This window comes from Oryzias melastigma, linkage group LG2 (genome assembly GCF_002922805.2).
Source record: "Oryzias melastigma strain HK-1 linkage group LG2, ASM292280v2, whole genome shotgun sequence".
Taxonomy (NCBI): Eukaryota; Metazoa; Chordata; class Actinopteri; order Beloniformes; family Adrianichthyidae; genus Oryzias; species Oryzias melastigma.
The window spans coordinates 9335313-9348369 of record NC_050513.1 but is presented as its reverse complement, the minus strand read 5'-3'; positions in this window follow the sequence as shown (position 1 = coordinate 9348369).

Sequence of the window (13057 nt, the reverse complement as noted above, 5' to 3'; positions counted from 1 at the left end):
TGGTGGCAAATATTAGGGTAAATCAGCACAATTTTGAGTGTAATTTGGTGCATTTTCTTTACTTGGTTGATGCTGGTTCTAAAAAAGTCAGCAAAATGTCCAATTCAACAAATGAGATTTATTTATAAAAAGTGGTATTTATTGGCAAGAGTCTACTACGTACACATCTCACAATATGATGGGTATCGCGATATATCCCAAGACTGTACAAAAACAATGTTATTTAAGAACATGACTCGAACTGATTTTAATATATCCTTTGTGTTAATAAAATGGTAACATTTATTTTATCTAATGATGACGACGCTATGCACTGCAACTGTATTTCATATACTAGCGGTCAAGGGTTTAGGTGGAAAACAAAAAATTAAGAAGCGGTACTACGTTTGCTCATAAATAATTCAACTGTCTTGTCAATGTTGTATATCAATACAAGTATCGCCAAATAAAATTTGCGATATATCGCCAAATCGATTTCCCTTTACACCCCATATATAAGCATAAAAAAAATACTTTGAAGTTGAATAAGATCTAGATGTATAGATGTCACCTGGACAGAGGACGCTGTTTGAAGTTTACAGCTTAAAATGTTTATCTCTACTTTTTCCAGGCTCTGCCCAAATGGCAGTCTCAGGAAGGGGTGTCCTTTAGTAACTGCATGTAGACCAACGCTCCAGCAATCAGTATAAATTAATAATAGGTGAATCAAAGTGCTTAATTTAATGGAGGCTATAAAAGATTAATACTTGACATTATCCAAGCTGCTGTGCTGTTGGGGAAACCACCCATGCCTGAGGTAAACCAATCACATTTCTATGAATATGACATTAGACACATTGATGTGATGTGTTCCATCAATGTCACCAAGTCTGCAGCACAGCGAGTCTAGATACAAAGTCCACCGAGTGTGACTGGTCTATTTCTGTCTTCCTTTCCCTCTTTCCATCTTCAGCTCTAGAGGCGAGGGATCAGTTGAGGGTGCAGGAGAGCTGGTGTTTGGCCCGAGGGCCCCTCGGACACAGATTCTGTCATTGTTCCACAGCTGCCGCTCGGCCCCACCCCTCCCTACACCCCCCTTACACACACACACACTCAACTGTGGCCATCCTCACCTTAAGGGCGTCCCCTGCTACCCCGCCTCCCTAATGAAGAGTGACACGCGTCCGGAGGATCTGATCTAGTCTGAAACCGGGCCCTTGCCTACACTATTTTGTCTCCTATTATTGACTGCGCTGGCTCACACTGAGTCGCGGTGATGAGAGCGCTGTATACCCGAGAGGCATCGCTCCCAGATCGGAGGGGGGCTCAAAGGGCAGATGCAATTGTATGGGTTCGTGTGGACCTAATTGTCTTTATTCATGAGCTGTGTGATTGATATTAGGGAAAAATGAGACAGTCTAATTGTTCTCATATGAGGAATTTCTTACAGACTCGCATTTTGAATATTATGTGTGTGAGTGTGTGCGCGTGTGTTTACGCTTATATGTAACCGCTACTGGGTGAGATATCAAACTGACAACTCCTGAAGGGCATCCACGCAGTAGTCTCCCGACATATCACTTGAAATAATTCACGTGGCTTTGTTGTCCAAACTGACAGATTCTTGCCTTGAAGTTTATTTCCACAAGAAATAAAAAAACTTAAGAAAATAAACATCAACAATTAAAATCTTTTGGGTATAATGCTAATTGTTTTAATATGTTTTTCTATTAGAAAATAGCAACAATAAAGTTTTGTTTTTCTAACATACGTATCTCTTAGAACATGACATATTTAAAATAATCAAAACAGTAATGGGATTTTAAAGGATAACGTCAAAGCCACTTGCAAACTAGACTACATGTCTGCATTTCAAAGTAAAAGCATAAAGATAGTGAGACAATTTTGGTCAAAATGACAAGAAATAGTGCTTATCTTATCTTACATAAACCCCTTCAGAACTGCGATGAAAAGATTATATGTTTTTGAAGATTTAAAAATAAAGATTTAAAATAAAATAAAATAAAATAATAAAACAGGCTACACCCTTTGAGGAATGTCTCTAAAAGTCCTTAAAATACACAACCTTTCAGGTAGCATTAGTAAAGACTTAGTTATACGTATCGGTGGATATGAGCTAAAAATGGACAAACCCGTATGTGGTGCACAGAATAGCAGGATCACAGACCCCTTAGGGAACTCGTAGAGCAAAAATACATGTAAAGTACATATTGTGAGTGACACTTATCCAAACACAAGGGTAAATAAGGGTGAAGTAGGTGAGACGCAGGTGTGTCGTACAGAATTTTCATCTTGTCAACAAACACCCCCAAAATCCTGCGGACTGTGCCCCATACAGGTTTGCCCATTATTTAGTCGTAGACATCTGGTACCTAAACATGAGGACAATTGTTACTAATGTTTACTAATGACTAGAGTGTGGCGTAAGGGACCGAACGATAGCATCACCGGTACGTCATAAGTATGATACATTTATGATAACTTACTACATACGACAATCAATTCAATGAGCATGAAGGGAACTGCAAGACATTCCCCTTTTGATGTGCATTGAACCAGATGTTCTTCTCAATGACCCTCCACAGACCTGGACAGCCAAAACTCCCCACAGCACTCATACCGGTCAACTCCACCATATGGGCATGTGACTATACCTGAAGTCTAACTAGTAGCTGCTTGTTGCAACCAAAGAAAGATGCCTTTTTTGGGAATATTTGGTAAAGCAAATGCGTCTTTGTAAAGGCTGTGTCACACTGCCACTATCGTAATACACGTGTGATATGTGTAATTTACAAGTGTTTCTTGCGTTCATCAATGTACGCAGAAGTTTGTCAAGGGTTTCAGCCGACACGTCTGTGCGTGCATTCAGTTGGGAGATATGGAAAATTTTTGGTCAGTTAAAAATTACACAATTTATGTGTATTTTTCGTAGTTTATACGCAATTGTTACGTAAATTTTACGTAATTGTGCATGATTTTTGTGAGATGCACACGCAACTATGTGGCTTTCCACAACCGTTCCACTTATGTTCACGTCTGTGTAATGGACTTTTCATACATATACCACTAATGTGTAACTTCTATATTGCGTATATGGCGCACATATCACGTTAAATTGACGTGATGCATGACTCACTAATGAATTCAATATAAATGGGCTAACAATCACGCACGGTTTACATATTTAGGGACAGGTATAGGAATCGAACAATCTTTCAAAACTCCAGCAGTCTATATTGAGTGGGGGTCTCCTGCTACCCCCGTCCGGCCTCTCGCTGGGTGGTGCCTGGGACGCATGGAAGACGTGTTGCAGGAGGGGGCCAGGTATGGTGGGTGCGAAAGGGACTCTGGAATGCGTACGGCCCTTCTCACATCTCCCCAGCTTTGGCTCCCACTGGGTGGTCCCCCATGTCAGCAGGTGTCCCCCTACCGCAAGTTCCCTCGGCTGGCGCCTAGCAGCTGATTTAGAACTGGTCCCGACCAGGGTAATCCGACTGTTTAAATTAAACAGAACATCGCAAGGGCCCGCGGAGGGTACTGACAAAGGTGCTGATGTGATTTCTGCCAAGTGCTCTGAATGCAAATGTAAGAAAAATAAAGGAAGTTCAGGTTTACATGATCCGGATCTCTCCTCCGGGTCTTGACTTTGACATGTGTGTCCTAGATATTTTTGCCATCGCTTTAAGTGTCTAATGCTTAAAAAAATAAATAAAATAATATATATACATATATATATTTAAGCATTAATAATATCTAGGACACATGTGTGTATATATATATATATATACATACATTTAAACATATATATTCATACATATAAACATTTGCCACACATGTCCTAGACATTTTATGCCATCTGTTTAAGTGTCTAATGCTTAATATATACGTATACATACATATACATATATATATATATACATACATATACATATAAAGATATATATATATAAACATTCATATATACATCTAGGACACATGTCCTAGATATTTTATGCAATGAGTTGAAGTTTCTAATGCTTAAGAAAAAGATATATACATACACACACACACACATACATTTACATACTAGTATATAGCTGGAATAGGTATATCACACAAAAAAAATTAAAATTATTTCAAAGCCTTAACTTGAAATTCAAAATATTAAAATCTATGATTTTATGGAATAAAATGTGTCTAAAATCTGTACTTTCATAGATGAGGAGCACAGATCCTGTTATGGAATCCTACACACTTCTCCTTAAATGTTCTGCTGCTATCTCAGCTACTTTGCACCTGTGATCTCCAAAGGATTCCTTGTCAAATTAAGCCAAATTTGTTGTTAAAAGTTCTTTCCGAGCCAGTTAAAGTAGTTATTTCCAGGGTTAAGGCCTTTTGGTCCGCACCAAACAACCGACCTACACGACCATTCCGCTCCAGATGAGCCATCCCAGTGCACCGTCATCAAGATTCTGGAGGGAAAACACCTTGAGTGGCTCAGGTAAGCGTAAATTAATGCGTCAGTGCGTGTAAGTGGGCCATAGCACGCGCATTTCCTCACACGGAAAGACCAGACGAATAAAGCCGGGGAGTGCGCGTGAGAGGACGCCAGTGCAGGTGTGAGCAGAAACGTGCGTGTGTGCACCCACTAGTGTAATGTGATGAGCTTCAGCAAAGCACATACCTGATGCCATTAAATGCAATTTCCCATGTGTGTCAGCCGAGCCATTTGTCAGCTGCTAACACTGCACGCTTTATTAAAAACCTCATCCGCTTCAATTAACTGCGCCCGCAAAGCAGTTTAACTCCACTTTAATCCGGTCAAGATGTTTAAACAGGCCTTACATACAGTAGCTACATCGTTTCAATAGCTGTCAGTACATTTTTCAACAATTAATTTTTATTATTTTTTTCTTTCACTCACTTCTTTTTTCATTCCTGTGAGTTGAAGTGGATTATGGGAGCACTTTTTTAGGCCTTTTGGGATGTGACCCCGGCCTGGCGTAGCGAGAGGGTTTCATCCCAACTTTCTGACAACTCTTTTTGCCGCGTTTAGCTCTTAGGACACACGTGCCGATCGCAAATCGATTCCTCACAAGTAATTGCAAAATTTAGGCGTGAAACTGTAAAAATCAGGCTTTAATTTTTGCAGCCCAGCTGGCAGCTGGGCGCCTTTTATGGTTTGTCTGTTTGGTTAAATGTAATGTTATTGATAAATGATGTAGCCGCCATAAATTCTGAAGTTTTTAAGTATGTTTTGAGCTAATTCTTTAATGTCAAGTTTTCAACACTAAAATATGGAGAAAAACAGTCTCATCCAATTTGAGTGTACGTGTAAAAATTCTTGATTCATAACTCGTACAAAAAGTTTTGTGTGTAACTTTGTGTATTTGAGAGTCCACATATACAAAAATTATGAAATTCAGAGAATGCCAAAATATAGTTTACACATGCATAGGCTAAAACTACAACAGCTTAAGCTTACTACGCACATAAATCTTTAAAAACTAAGCACAAATTCCCTGATACACACATCAGATTTGTTTGTAAGTGATGCGTTTAAATGCTGCTAGACTGCTGGGTCATCAGAGTTTTCTTATGAGCTGTTTTGAACTTAGATTGTAAATACGGTTTAATGAAAACTTTACATTTTCCCACTCTCTTAAACAGATATGGGTGTCAAGGAGGACCTCACATCCCCTGGTCATGGGAAAGCTTAGCCGCAATAGAGCGATGAGAATAGAGAAGCTTTAGTACTTTAAAAATGAAAAAGGAAGAGGAGGAAACAAGGGATCAAAGCAGAGGATTGTCTCTTTTAGTTATATAAAATTGCTTGGTGCAGTCAGTTAGTTGGGACATCCGAATCTGAGACCCTGCAGGGCGCGCCAAACTCATTTTTTGCCTAAGGTGCCTTGCAGAACAGGTCCAGGACTGCTGACAATATTTCCCAATTTCTTTTAAATCATGAATTATCTGAATATTAATAAATTTTTCCCAAAAGTAAAACTTAAAAATTACATGTTTTCTATTTTAATTCCCTCTATTCTTTAACATCTCTTTTTTAATTAGTTCTCCATAACTTTTTTTTTCTTTTGGTGCAGTGCAATTCATGTGTTGTCCCTCTTTCTCACTCCCCTTCGGGGGAGCGGAAGAGATTCGACACTCCAGGTGGCTCGTCTGTGCTCCTGTTCTTAGCAGTGGACCTCGCCTCTGGCTGGGCTCATGTCTTGGAGCAGGAGAGATTCGAGATTCTAGGTGGCTCATCTGCGCTCCTATTCTTTGCAGTGGACCTCGCCTCTGGCTTGTCTCGCATTTCGAAGCAGGAGAGATTCAAGACTCCAGGTAGCTCGTCTTTGCTCCTGTGCTCTTGACAGTGGACCTCGCCTCTGGCTCGTGTCACCCCCCCAGCTGTACCACTTCCCTTTGGATGAAGCCCTTCTGCAACACTATTCAAACATGTAGTTGTAGAGTTTGATAAGCTAGTTCTTCTTTAACAGTCCTCATCATTTCTCCGTCCTGGGAGAGGATCCCTGCTTCATGTAGAATCAGTTTTTTGTTTGTTTGTTTGTTTTTTGGGGGGGGTCCTTACAGAGAAGAAGGGTCTAAGGGCAGGGATGCAAAGTTTAGATTAGTCTGTTTAGTTTTGCAACCAGCTATTGTTTGTATTTTATGACTGACTTTATGTCTTTGTACAATTACTGGTGTAAAGTCTGCTGAGACAACTGCATTGTGATATTGGGTTATATAAATAAAACTGAATTAAATTATTTGATTCCTATTCAAAACATGTTTTAATTTAAATCTAACTATATTAAGGAAAAATAATAGTAAATTAAAGGTTTGGGAACAATTAAACACATTTTTATGGACTTAACAGAGAAACGTGAAACAAATTTATAATTCTTTTTTAGGGAAAACACTAAGAAAATAAAATGATCCTTTAGTCCAAATACACCCAAAAAGAGAACCATGTTTAAAGGTCTTATACCGCCGTCCCCAAGGACAATACACATGCTCTTGCGCTTGCTTTTCACAGACATTCAAACACACCCGTTCCCTCTAACGCACACACACTCGCGGTCATGCCAGCAGGGAGGTGATGGTTAGCATGGTACAGACACCAGGGGATGCAGGGGTGGGGTTTGCAGAGAATGGAGAGGTGTAAATTGGGTGAGCGCTGGGTGCAAAACCTTCCGAGTGAAGGCTCCTCTTGATGCTCTGTCAGTCACACGCTCCCCAGGAGATACAGGTGGTGGGGAGGTAAAAGGGAAAAAAAAGCAGTTTCACTGTCTGTTCTACACGGTGTTTGTGTTAGGAACAAGTTTTACTGTCTTTCACGGTTATCGCTCAACCTCCTCCTTTCTTTGCCATCCAACAGAAAGATCTGGATTTGATTTAAAGCATAGTGGCAGAACGGTGTGAGGTAGCTGAAATAAGAAGACGCTGACCACCAGTACACAGGTTTATGCCACAATTTCAAATCTATCCACTTGACGTTGATGAAATTTGAAAGTATAATCAGCGAAACGAAAGCGGAAGGCGAGCAGGTGTGACCTGCCTTTGATCATAACGGAGACCAATTGCAATTAGACCCAAAATGGCTTGACAGCAGTACCATGGGGCCGTTTGGAGATTATGTATTTTTAATCAGAGTTGTTAGCATCTGTGATGGATGCCCGTTTCACTCATACCAGTATCCGACGGTGTGTGTCATGCTCAGGAGCTGTGAACTATTACTATTTGTAAGCTGTCCGTTAACTGCAGCAGAGTCGCACATCTGCTATCTGTGACACCCCCATGCAGTTGCATGGGTGATGGTTTGTGAGAGAAACGATTGATGTCCTCAAAGCAGAATGAAACTGATTCCACAATGAGTAGAAAAATCGCAGAAACATTGAGAAAAGATCGGTCTAAGCCAAAGAAGGCTTGAATTCCCTTCATCTTAACAGTCTTGTGGACTATTTATTGGCGGCTAATGGCGATAAAGACTGAGAACAAAAAACTGTTTGGAAAACGCAGCAATCATACTGTTGGACAAGTTTGTCTCCTCCCTAAAAAAAATCAATGTACAAGATTTTTCTATGTTTTTATCTTTTCCTAAAACCTATTTATTTCATTTTATGATACACAGCACTTCTTTTAGGTCTTACTAGTTTAGGTCTTAGTCAGTATGTTAGGTCTTAGTCATTTGCTTAGGTTTTAGTTACTAGCTTAGGTCTTTTTCACTAGCTTAGGTCTTTGTCAGTAGTTTAGGTCTTAGTCAGTATCTTAGGTTTAAGTCAGTAGTTTAGGTCTTAGTCAGTAGTTTAGATCTTAGTCAGTAGCTTAGGTCTTAGCCCCTAGCTTAGGTCTTAGTCAGTAGTTTAGGTCTTAGTCAGTAATTAAGGTCTTAGTCACTAGGTTAGGTTTAAGTCAGTAGTTAGGGTTTTAGTCAGTAGCTTAGGTCTTACTCAGTAGTTTAGGTCTTAGGCAGTAGCTTGGGTCGTAATCACTAGCTTGGGTCTTAGTCAGTATTTTAGGTTTTAGTCAGTAGCATAGGTTTAAGTCAGTAGTTTAGGTCTCAGTCAGTAGTTTAGGTCTTAGTCAGTAGCTTAGGTCTTAGTCACTAGCTTAGGTCTTAGCCCCTAGCTTAGGTCTTAGTCAGTAGTTAAGGTCTTAGTCACTAGGTTAGGTTTAAGTCAGTAGTTTAGGTCTCAGTCAGTAGTTTAGGTTTTAGTCAGTAGCTTAGGTCTTACTCAGTAGTTAAGGTCTTAGTCATTAGGTTAGGTCTTAATCACTAGCTTAGGTCTTAGTCAGTCATTTAGACCTCAGTCACTAGGTTAGGTCTTAGTCAGTAGTTTAGGTCTTAGTCAGTAGTTTAGGTCTTAGTCAGTAGTTTCAGTCTTAGGCTGTAGCTTACCTTGCCTTGTGGTAGAGTGTCCACCCTGAGATTGGAAGGTCGTGGGTTCAAATCCGGGCCGAGTCATACCAAATACTCTAAAGATGGGACCCAGTGCCTCCCTGGTTGACATTCAGCATTAAGGGGTTGGATTGGGGGGTTAAACCACCAAATGGTTCCCGAGCGCGGCTGTGTCTGCAGCTCACCGCTCCCACAGGGGATGGGTCAAATGCGGAGAACAAATTTCACACACCTAGGTGCGTGAGAAATAGTGGGACTTTAACTTTCTGTCTCAATCAATAGCTATTGTCTTAGTCAGTAGTTTAGGTCTTAAAGTGACAAAGTGACTTTCTTGAAGATTAACTATTATTGGTGTGAATGTGAATGTTAGTAAAGTCACAATACACTGAAAAAAAAGCACAAGATGCTATAACTGCAGTAAAATGTTAATGGTCCATTCACTGATAATTGCATTTCAGATCTTTTTAACATGCTTCCTTTAACATTTTACTTGTGATGGAGGTAATATAGAAAGAAAATTAAGATTAAAATTGGATTTCTCAATATTTCATTATACTCAAATTGATGTGAATGTGGAGCTTGAATCTGGATCAAAACTTTACAGCTGGATAGTTCTGCTATTGCTCATTTACCACTTATATAAACTTGGGGTTGTGGGGGGCTGTAAGCTAGCGGGGCTATACATTCTCATTCCCAAGTCATCACATATTGACGCAGTGTTAAGGATCCCTTCCCGTCTTTTCTTGACATTTTGGGTGTCCCCAACTCGTACTTTTTTGACGTGCTGGCTGTTCCAGCTGTTCTAAAAGCACTATCGCCGGGGGATTTTCACTGGAGCAAAAGTATTTACATGACTTCCAATATATTGCATTTTCTTGAGTACCATGGGTCCCTGGATAAAGTCTCACATGTCCCAGGAATTGGTGGACCAAAGACCAAGTCTCCAGTATCATTATTTTTTATTTTTTTAGGAACTCTTTGATCTCAAATTCCTAACTTTTCTGTCGTTTTCAAGCATATTTTTAGGATCTTCCTATGCTTATGTTTTCCATTTTCTTACATAAACCACAACTGAAAATAAAAGAAAGCTACTTTAATTTCTCATATGTTGTCATATTTTGACAAATATTTTTTATTGGGTATATTATATCTGGTGAAAATTACCCGTAAAAAGTGATGTGTTCTAGGGTTAAATAAGGAGAATGGTTTTATGTCAGACATGGTTCCAGATCCGGATCGAACCTTGGGACGTGGCTGCTACAGGTACCCTAACGCTAGCCGGTCCATGTCAGAACTGGTACTGATCTGAGTCCGGTAATAGTGTAAGATCAGGGTTAGGGTACTGGTGCGGTCCACGTTCTAGTGCCACACCCGTACCAGTTCGGGGAGGCTTGTTTTAATTGGAACAGCCAGCACGTCCACAAACGGGGAGTTAGGGAGAAAACGTCAATTTTTGATGAAATGTGACGACTTGGGGAATGAGAATGTGTTGAGTGGGGAGTATTAACAGTACATAAAGAGTATATAAAGAGATGATGGGAAATGAGGGGAGGCTCACACCATGCCAACCATCCCCCACAACCCAGAAGCAAATTTCTAATGAACTCCTGCCTCTCTGCAAAAACTTGTACCCTAGAAAATGACACACATTTTTTTTGCTAAAAATGCCATAATCATAATTAAACAACCACTAGGAACACTTTAACAATAGAACAAAAGATGATTGGAGTGGGACTTTAAGAGAAGATTTACACTTAAGTTTTTAGACAAGTACTTTTCTAAAGAGTGTATTCATCATACAAACCAGTATGGACAGAAAATAGACTCACCCCGATTTGTGCGTGCATAATTCGTGATTTAAGCGGAACTTTGGATTTGTCCATGTGTATTCTTGATTTGAATACAATACATTGTGTGCATAAGTACAAAAATCACACTTATTTAGACTTTTTTATTTTAATTATAGGGCAAACTCTTTAAGAAAGTGGGAAAATAATATCAAGTTTTACCAAATATTATTCACAAGCTAAGTTCAAAGTGGCTGAAAAGCAAACTCTGATGACACAGCATTCTAGAAGCACTTAAACACATTACCCACAAACGAATCTTGGAGACCTGAATAGAGTTTCACATCTGATTTGTGCGTAAATTTGGTTTTGTGTGTGCGTAACAAGCGATTCGTGCGTAGTCTTAATTAGTTTGTTCTAATTTTAATTTGTGCATGTGTAAATTGCATTTTTTTTTAATTTCGCAATTTTTGTACTTATGCACAAATTGTGTTGTATGAGGTACAAATCAAGAATACACACGCACAAATCAGGGTGAGTCTATTTTCTCTCCATAAACTGAAGTTATTCTTCAGTGTGTCAAATTGTCTTGAATTCTTACATCAAAAAACTAAAATTATGTTGGGGATTTCCCTCTTGTGCAATAAACAGAATATTAAACGGCGTGTGGACAGGAAAACAAGGGTCAATTAAAATTAGAATATTTCTACAACTAAGGTTTAGTGATTTTTACTCAACGAACAGAAGATCGTAATACTGGGTTTCTCAGATGCACTTAACTTTCTGAAATGCTCCCAACGGTCATTTTCCTATTTAAACAACAGTTTACTGCACATAAATATAGCATATTTACAAAGACAGAAGTCTATTTTTCAGCCTGAGAGTGTGTTTGTTTGTGTGTGTGGCCCCTAACTCGACCATGTGCTAACCCCACACAGCTGCAGAGCCCCCTTGAGGGTTTGTCGCACAGGCAACAGAGGAAGGGCGGAGGAGGGAAATCGGGAAGGGGGGGCTGCGCGGCGGCGGCGAACACTCATTTCCATGCCATACTGTTCTGGCAAAGACATTGTACACCTCTGTGGTTGTGCGTCTCCAGTGCTATTGCTCAATCTTTTTAGACCTGTCAGTTAGGGTTTTCATCAGCGAATTCTCCCGGCGCCGAGGGTTGGGAGGCTGATTGTGTACTTCAGTGTGGCAAATGTGTGTTTTAATGCATGCAAACAGCAGCCGGCAGAAGAGCCGGCAAGTTGTCTAGTGAGGATTACAAAGTGGAAAGCCTGTTTGTTTTTCGTTGAAAACCCAATTTAAATTAATTTCTTTGGACTTTTTTTTTGTTGTTGATCAGTTTGGCTAAAACCCTCGATTCCTAACGACGGCTTCCTAAAAGAGTCCAGCCAGAAGACGGTAGTGCAGAAAGCTAAGGTTCCTCAAATATCCCTGTCAATCAAACACCGTTTCCTCTGAGTGCGTTTTTCTATCAGTCAAGGGTCATAGAGAGTGAGGATGAGACCCATCCCTCCCTCCTCCACCTCCATCCCTCCTGTCCTCTTCTGCTCCTTAGAGGTGTATCTCTACCTTGTGCATCACGTCTGGGCATGACCTGTTGCTAGGTAACCCTGGGTCACAGCTGCACACTATGGCAGACCCTTTTTTTTTATTTATCAGTGAGTTATGTGGGAGACGGGGGCTGTAATTTATTAGTTTGATATTGGGCAGCCAGCGCAAGTTTGGGGATTGTAAAAAGAAGAGACGTGTACAGCTCATCAAAATGCTTATTCTGATCCGGGGCCTCGGTCCGTTGAAGAGATTCACAACAGAGGGGGGGATCGCGGCATTTTAAATTCATCTGCTTTTTACTAAGAAAATCAAGCATCTCCAACAACAAAGCCAATGGTAATGCACTTTCCATGCTGGTAATTGAACAGATGTGGTCAGTGCTCAGAGGACAGATGAACAGGAATTCATCTCGGTACAATATGTGACTGATTCATGTCCAAGGATGAAGTGGGTGCAGGCGAATAGTGTTAGCCAGCTTTTGTGGTGAAGACTGAACAACCAGGGAGGAATTGATTAAGAAACTTTCATGTCAACAAGCGTCCTAAAAAATGATGTGTGCTGGCAAAAAAGTGACAACAAATCCAATCTGTCACAAACAATTAAAGCTTTTTATCCAAGGAAACGGCTTCTTTAGACATTCTAATGAGATTTTATTCTTTAGCTTTTAATTTTAATTGATTTTATCCATCCAGTATGTGTTTTATTGTGTTTTAGTGGTTGTTTTTTTATTTAAAGGGTCAGCATCTTGGTGTGTCCCAAAAAAAAATATTTTTAGATTATTCTAAGAAAGACGTTTTCAGTCATTAGTTACAAGAACAGAAAAAGATTTATTTCT